General features: G+C 37.6%; 1 pseudogene; it reads right to left on the bottom strand.

Moving 5' to 3' along the window:
• Positions 1–1,549: 1,549 nt before the first annotated feature.
• Positions 1,550–1,685, bottom strand: LOC117066312 (annotated as a pseudogene).
• Between the last annotated feature and the right edge of the window lie 7,551 nt (positions 1,686–9,236).

The following is a 9,236-nucleotide window of genomic DNA, read 5'->3' as shown; positions in this document are numbered from 1 at the left end:
GGAGCTTTGGGGTAGATCCAAACCATTGTTTGTTTGTTTGTTTGTTTGTTTTCTTCTTCTTCTTTCCTGAGGCAGGAATTTCTACCACCTTCCTATTGACTTCCAGCATGAAGCCCAACATTGATCCACCCATCATGGGAGTTTAGTCTTCATCTGTTTATATGTTGTAACCGTTGGAGGAGAGAATAAGGATTATTTTATTCCACTATATAGGTTTTTTTAATACAATTGTTATCCCTACATAGGAAACAAGTTAGCCTCTCCAGCTATAGTAGATATAAAATACTTTTACTCCTACTTGAATAATATGTCTATTAAATGAAATCCTAATTAGATAGAATTCATTAGAGAGGAGGAGTAATTAATTAGGTTCCCCTGGACCTCCTATAGTGTAGAAATTAATTAACAAATTTTAAAATGCTTTTATGCATTTTCAAAATGGTATTATCACCTTCAATAAATTACTTTCTATGCTGTTGCTTCTTTACTGTTGTACCTATAGTAGAATTAAACAGCTAGACACTCAGTTTCTAAATACCTTTTAGTTTAATCTTCATGACATATCAAAAACTATCTCCCCATAAGACACATATTATTTCCCCTCAAATTTATATATTGTATGTTTTATTGCTATTGTACAACTGTATTAAATATGCATTTGTGTGTTCTTTCTTTCTTACTGTGTAAACTAAATTCAAAAACTATGTCTGTCAAATATTTTGTATAATAATCAACAGAGGACTATAGTACTCATATTGATTTAAGTGTTGATGTTGCACAATGATGATAAGAGACTCTTGTAAAAAAATATAGGCTATGGAGTGAGCAACATGCATTTTAGTTCTGCCTTGTCACTGAATACACCTATGCAATTAGACCTATTACCTACCTTTTGCCACCTACTTATACTTCTGTTACCTGGAGTTTATAATCATTACCTTACCACCATGAGTATCTGTCTGCTGGCACCATGTGTATCTATCTTAAAATAACATTGTATCTTGCTTTAGGATTCCAATAATGGTCTTAACTTGTCAAAAGCAAATGCCTGCTTCTTTTAGATAATGAAAATGAAAATCTATTCTGTGAACATTTTACAGTGTTATAATCGAGGATCATTTTACAACAACACGTTCAGCATTTTGTCTGTATGGCAATTAATGTTATAATTGGATTTAAGAAATTCATTTATTTTTTTCTCTACACAAATAACTGAAAGATGCAAAGTACATAAATCGCAAGAGAATGATGGATTCAGCACAATATCTTCTCTAAAGTTATCACTTACCATATAGCAATCAGATTACGAATGGAATCACTACACAAAAGCTCTTGAGAGAAAACTATATGTCCCTTCAAATTCTTTTTACAAGCAGTTTTAAGGATCGGTTATGAAGAAATCATCCACATATGGCTTCATTTAGTATTACAGGATATTTATTACGACAATTTTAACTTCACAGGAGGTATGAAGTGATGACTACATAAATTTACACGTACACATACATACACATGCAATAGAGACATTGAGTGACTGTAGTTATTTCTTACGAGGTCACAAGATTTTATGTTTACTGACATTATAACCATTTTTTGATGTCAAATTCATACATGTCGGTTGTACAAAAATACAAAAAAATTATGATAATCTACACTAGATCTTAGCCAAAAGGCCGAGAAGCGATAAAAATTATGATAATCTGATTAAACCAAGAAAAATATACTCCTACACACAATATATAACATATGCACAAATGGCAATGAGATGCATACTACTTTTTAAAGTCTGCAATCAACCAATAAAAGTAAAATGTGATTTTGTTAAATTTAATTATTTTGAAACACTGATTTATGAGATTTTTATTGTTTAACAAAACAGAGTTAAACTCATGTTGCTTATCATAATAATAATACAATTTTCTTATTGAGTTAGATAATAATCTTAAGGAGACAATTAGTGGGTACCTATGTTCTTAAAACATCATAAAATATATAAATTCCATGTAAAGCAAGTCTTGGCTCTGATAAATTGACCATTAAAAAGAGGAGAGCAATGAGGAAGTGTTCCTTGTTTTGGGGGAAGTAAGGAGATAGCAGGAATAAGGGTAGAATTTACTATGAGTACTTATTATGGAGGGTATCGAGTGGAGAAGACAGGGATTGTTTCAACTCCATTATATCAGTATATGTCGGTGTATTTGGAACGGCTCATGTATTACATAGAAGTAGGAAGTATATATTTGGTTGAGGTTATGTAATACTTTATAATTTTTCTTTTTTTATTATTATTATACTTTAAATTCTAGGGTACATGTGCATAACGTGCAAGTTTGTTACATATGTATACTTGGCCATGTTGGTGTGCTGCACCCATCAACTCGTCAGCACCCATCAACTTGTCATTTACATCAGGTATAACTTCCAATGTAATCCCTCCTCCGCTCCTCCCCATAATAGGCCCCGGTGTGTGATGTTCCCCTTCCCAAGTCCAAGTGATCTCATTTTTCAGTTCCCACCTATGAGTGAGAACATGAGATGTTTGGTTCTCTGTTCTTGTGGTAGTCTGCTGAGAATGACAATTTCCAGCTGCATGCATGCATGTCACTACAAAGGACACAAACTCATCCTTTTTTATGGCTGCATAGTATTCCATGGTGTATATGTGCCACATTTTCTTAATCCAGTCTGTCACTGATGGACATTTGGGTTGATTCCAAATCTTTGCTATTGTGAATAGTGCTGCAATGAACGTACATGTGCATGTGTCTTCATAGCAGCAGGATTTATAATCCCTTGGGAATATACCCAGTATTGGGATGGCTGGGTCATATGGTACTTCTAGCTCCAGATCCTTGAGGATTCACCATACTGTTTTCCATAATGGTTGAACTAGTTTACAATCCCACCAACAGTGTAAAAGTGTTCCTATTTCTCCACATCCTCTCCAGCACCTGTTGCTTCCTGACTTTTTAATGATTGCCATTCTAACTGGTGTGAGATGGTATCTCATTGTGGTTTTGATTTGCATTTCTCTGATGGCCAGTGATGATGAGCATTTTTTCATGTGTCTGTTGGCTGTATGCGTATCTTCTTTTGAGAACGGTCTGTTCATATCCCTTGCCCACTTCTTGATGGGGTTGTTTGTTTTATTCTTCTAAATTTGAGTTCTTTGTGGGTTCTGGATATTAGCCCTTTGTCAGATGAGTAGATTGCAAACATTTTCTCCCATTCTGTAGGTTGCCTGTTCACTCTGATGGTAGTTTCTTTTGCTGTGCAGAAGCTCTTTAGTTTGATTAGATCCCACTTGTCAATTTTGACTTTTGTTGCCATTGTTTTTGCTGTTTTAGACATGAAGTCCTTACCCATGCCTATGTCCTGAATGGTATTACCTAGGTTTTCTTCTAGGGTTTTTATGGTATTAGGTCTAACATTTAAGTCTCTAATCCATCTTGAATTAATTTTCCTATAAGGAGTAAGGAAAGGATCCAGTTTCAGCTTTCTACTTATGGCTAGCCAATTTTCCCAGCACTATTTATTAAATAGGGAATCTTTTCCCCATTGATTTGTTTTTCTAAGACCACCAGAGCGAGCACAAAAGAACCAGTGAGTAGGCAAGGCTAAAAGCAAAACTGCAAATTTATTCTTTGGTCATCTAGCTTCAGGGAAGAAGGTGTGTGGGTGAAATCTGTCAGCCTCTGGCAAAGGAGACGAAGAAAGTCGCCCGGCAGGGGTCTCGGGCAGAGTTCCTGATACAGTCCCAACAAAAATAGGGGCTGAGAAAGCCCATCCCAGCGCGCCCACTGAGAGCGGCTTTTCTAGGAGTGGAAGGGCAATAGGCAGGGCATGGGCGTGTGGGGGAGGGGAGGGGCTCCACAGGTGCGACCAGGTAAATCTTGGTCTCTCCAGATTGACATCACCTGGCGCGTGCCTGATTACTCTAGACCTTCCCGGGGCCAGCTGCATTTTCACGTACACGGGAAAAGTTGGTGATGAAGAACTCGGAAATGCGCCATCTTGCCTCCGTTTGTCCAAACAGTCCAAGGTAGCCCGCTGAATAGCGAGTGTACCTGTCTGATTCTTGCTTTGGAAGCTTTGTCTCAGGGGTGTACCCCACTGTGTGAGGTGTGGGGTGTCGGTCTGCCCCTACTGGGGGATGTCTCCCAGTTAGGCTACTCAAGGGTCAGGGACCCACTTGAGTAGGCAGTCAGTCCGTTCTCAGATCTCAACCTCCGTGTTGGGAGATCCACTGCTCTCTTCAAAGCTGTCAGACAGGGTCGTTCGCATCTGCAGAGGTTTCTGCTGCTTTTTTTGTTTGTTTGTTTAGCTGTGACCTGTCCCCAGAGGTGGAATCTACAGAGACAGGCAGGCCTCCTTGAGCTGGTGTGGGCTCCACCCAGTTGGAGCTTCCCAGCAGCTTTGTTTACCTACTTAAGCCTCAGCAATGGCCGGTGCCCCTCCCCCAGCCTCGCTGCTGCCTTACAGTTAGATCGCAGACTACTGTGCTAGCAATGAGGGAGGCTCCGTGGGCGTGGGACCCTCCCGGCCAGGTGTGGGATATAATCTCCTGGTATGCCCTTTACTAAGATCCTTGGTAAAGCACAATATTGGGGTGGGAGTTACCCGATTTTCCAGGTATTGGGTGTCTCAGTTTCCCTGGCTAGGAAAAGGCATTTCCTTCCCCCTTGCACTTCCCAGGTGAGGCGATGCCTTGCCCTGCTTCAGCTCTTGCTAGTCGGGCTGCAGCAGCTGACCAGCACCGATTGTCCTGCACTCCCTAGTGAGATGAACCCCATACCTCAGTTGAAAATGCAGAAATCATCCGTCTTCTGTGTTGCTTGCGCTGGGAGCTGGAGACAGGAGCTGTTCTTATTCGGCCATCTTGCTCCAGCCCCCAGGTCTATAATTTTTGAGACATTTGGATGATTAGATATTTAGGGGGGTGTGTGTGTGATTTTTTTAGAGATGGGGTCTCTGTGTGTTGCCCAGGCTTTGTCTCTAACTCCTGGACTGCAGTGGTCCTCCTGCCTCAGCTTTCTGAGTAGCTGGGCTACAGGCATGCACCACCACACCCAGCTAAGTATGTAGGTTTTAATATGGGGGTGGTGTGTGGCAGTATGCTAACATTCAGAATTTAAATTAGGCTTCCTTAAGAATCTCCTCAGGTACAATAGCCAGGAAGGAAATAGGAAAAGACTCACTAGGGAGAAACCAGGTGACTCTTACACTTCGAGTTCAAACTTTAAAATTTCTAAATTGCTGTCTTTTACATATTGCTAAGAGCTAAAATCTATCAAAACATTTTCTTGTTGTCAGGCAAGGGATTAGGGCCTTATGACTCTGAAGTGTGACAGACCACATCTCATCATAATCTATAGGGGAAGAAAGAGTAGACCTTGAAATATTGATTTCTCAAACTTCAAAACTCTATTTGAAAAGCTTGCTAATAACATATCAAACAGTTATTCAGAAGTGTTAATTTGTGTGGTAAAATAATGAGTTCATATTATATTTGTAAACTTTATTGTTTTTCTAAAAAGAAACACACTGATTGGAGGAGTCAGATTCTTGTTTGGCAAACATTTGCCATCTCTCTAGAGCAAGAGAGAGGTTTATCTCCTGTTCTTGATAAACAAATTAAACCATTATTTTGATTAATCATTATAAACATGGATATAGTGGGTAATAAAATTCTAAATGTACTTGCATTTCTAAAACAAATTAAGCGAATTCAAAGAAACATTGGGTTAATGGAACATGTATTTGTGCTATTAAGGAATACAATTCACTTTCCCTTGCCATTAGTTGGAAGTTAATAAATGAGTTAGGTCAATAAACATATACTAGGTGCATATGATTTGACAAAATAAATGTGGCCTTGACTATAGAATAGTAAAGAAAATATATACTTTTCATCCTCATAGTCCTTACAATTTAGTGGAGAATGAGAATAATTAATCTATTGCAATTATTTTTAAGAAAATAGTTTTAGAAAGGAAATTAACAGATGGACCGTATTAGAAAATAAAGATTGGGACTGTAGTATTCTATCTTGATAAAATGAGAAGGTAAGATTCTACAGGGCTCTCTTGATCACTATTTATGGTATTGACTGCCAGGTTTTTATATAACTTCTATTCCCCACTGTTTTAGCTCCTTTTTGTATTCTACTTTGCTTGGCTGGAAAATAACTTTAGTTTTCCATAATGATATACAGCCCTAATGATGTATGAGCCCTTTCTCATATAAGAATACCTTTCTATCTGCTTTCTAAAAATAACAGCAATTATTACAACAAAAACAGACTCTATGAATTTGCTGGGAATAAAATAATTGTTTGATAACGTTTTCCGAAAAAATATATAAATAAATAAATAATAATAGAGTGAAAGCTCTTTCCATTACTGAGTTATTTATTATAGTTTATGTGTTGGAGGCAGGCAAATTTTGAATTATTTGAAGAAAATCTCCTCTATCACTGAAAACTTACAGGCTATGTTCCTCATTCTTATGGCTCAATATTTTGCCTCTATAGTTCTATGTACCAGACTGTACTGGACACCCTTAGGATACCTCTCAAATCCTTTTGGCCTCAGCAGCCACTGTTGCTGAGTGACTAGTTTTGATCAGGTTTACTCCCCTTCATAAGATCACCTTTGCCAGCATCCAGCCTCAGCGCCTTTTGCTCACAGCCTTAGGACTTTTTCATGTGGGACACTCGCCGTTCACATGTGTACCCTTTAAATCCCACACGTGGTCACTGAAGGATGCTGGAGAATGGATAAGTGCTCCCTTTACAACCCCCACTGCCATGCACACTTTGGAGATTCATTTCCAAACGCTCCACAATATGTCTCACAGGATTAAACACCAGTTGCCAAATTGGAGATCAACTTCTTAAGTCTTTTCTCTTAATTTACTTTGGCTGCTATAGCAAAATACCTTTGACTTCGTCTCTTATAAAAACAAAGTTGTATTGTTCACGATTCTGGAGGTTAAGAAGTCCCAGATCAAGGTGCTAGATTTGGTGTCTAGTGATGGCTCATTCTTTGCTTCATAGGAGGTGCCTTCCAGTTGTATTGTCACCTGGCAGAAGGGGCAAACAAGCTCCCTCAGGCCCCTTTTCTAAGGGTACTAATGTCTTTCTTGAGGGCAGAGGTCACATGATCTAATTACCTCCCAGGTCCCCATGTCTTGACAGCAGCCCATTGGGGATTAGGTTATAATGTATGAATTTTGGATGGACACAAATATTTCGACCATAACATCATCCTCAATAACTCATGATTAAACTGATATTTTGTTTCTCCCTGTTCCATTTCTGCATCCCTCATTCTTGCTTCCTAGCACCACTTTGGAAATAAGCTAACTGCATTCAAATCTTTGATTGAGGTTCTATTTTGAGCTTGGGGTGTGTATAGGGTGGATGATCATGGGCTAAAATACAGTCATACTTCATAAGATTTTCTTATAAACAAAAATTAAAAACACTAAAATTGTTCTACTCAGAAATATTCTGTCACCCACATTTTACTAATGTTTCTTTTTAATTATTCTGGGAACACCTTTATCAACATTACTGGTTAGTTTGCTGCATCTTGATAAATTTCACTCATTATTACATAAGGTATAACACCGTCTATTCAGACCAAGTAATTAACCACAAACAAAATAAGCTGCATTTACGCAATTTAGTCAATTGGCTTGCTGGTTAAATTGCCTTTCAGATCTAAAAGAAAGGACAAATTAGCATGAGCAACTCTCTTCTTATTTCTCTTCTCAGGAGGTTTTTCTCCTTTGTAGCTGTGCTCTATTTAAACCTTTAAGGATTAAGATAACCCTACTTTTCAGGATCATTACATTTCTCTGATACTCTGGAGTTCATGAGAAACTGCAGTTATGCTGGTATATTTATCCATCTTCTTCTATGTGTGTCAACTAGGCTTAGAATTGCAAATTTCTTCATGGAAACTACATCTCCCAGAATCCATTTTGACTTTGCTATTACTCCTTTTGTTTTTCACACACAGTTATTTTTTGACACTTAGAATTTTTTTTCTGAGGTTGTTGAAGAAGAGTGGCAGTATAAACTTGGAATAAAGTATTATTACAGACAAGGATTAAAGAGGCAACTTCCTATCTCACTTATTAGGCTAGATCTTGGAATTTTGATCTCTCTGTATAAGCTAAGTGTAGGTCTAAGTCGTTTACATGCATTCTCACATTTCATCTTTGGTTTATTTTATGAATGCACAATAAAATGTTGTGTCTCTATATTATACAGCAAAAAAAGAAGATCCTCAAATAAATACCCTTTCTCCCTATTATATAGGTAACACTTATTGAGGACTTATTGTAAGTTAGGCAGAATGTGTAACAAACCAGACAATAACAAAACAACTTGTTTTAGGGAATGTGTTAGACATAGAAGAAAATGGGGTGAAAGTCTTCACATTTGTGTGTATTTAAGAACCATGTAACTGTAGATTCAGTTCATTCCTTGCTAACCTCACTATCACTATTCCAGGACACCATCATCTCCCACTTCCTTTACTGATCCGGTAAGTTAAGCAGAGTAAGACCTTTGTGTTTTAACTCTTAAATTAATTCTCCAACTTGCAATCAAAAGGATCTTTATCGAGCACGTGCACACACACACACAAAATTATGTTAGTCCCTTGCAAATGCGCAATGACTTTCATTTATGACTGCGTTTGGAATAAAATCAGATTTTCTTAACATGGTTGTTCATAAGGACTTTATAAATCTAGATTTTGTCTTTGCTTCAAAATAATGTATCAACATTCTCACTCTCAAACTCCATATTCAATTACAGTGACCTTATTCGACTTCCCTGTTTCATGCTCTGCCAGATCCTGTGTTTTGGCACACACGTATCTCACAGCGCACTGTGAACTCCATTAGAATACGGATTAGGAGTATTCCTAAACCAATGTACCACAAGTCCCGCCACATATTAGATAACCAGGGAACATTCGTTCTCTTGGAGCATAAATGACTAACTTCTAAACTTTCCATCATCATTTCCTTGTTCATCTTTCAGATTTCAGTTTATGTGTCATTTCTTTCAGAAACTCTTAAATCATTTGACTTAGAAAGGATTACACATACTTACAAGGGCTTTGTATTTAAGAAAATTAATAATATTACTTTAGTTATTATTTTTTTTTACATGTGAGATATGTATATATTTGCTGCTTGAATATTAAATGAAAACA

This window comes from Trachypithecus francoisi, unplaced genomic scaffold (assembly GCF_009764315.1).
Source record: "Trachypithecus francoisi isolate TF-2019V2 unplaced genomic scaffold, Tfra_2.0 Lachesis_group2, whole genome shotgun sequence".
Lineage (NCBI taxonomy): Eukaryota > Metazoa > Chordata > Mammalia > Primates > Cercopithecidae > Trachypithecus > Trachypithecus francoisi.
Note: the sequence above shows the minus strand (reverse complement) of the source record. Positions and strands in the feature narration are given on the sequence as shown.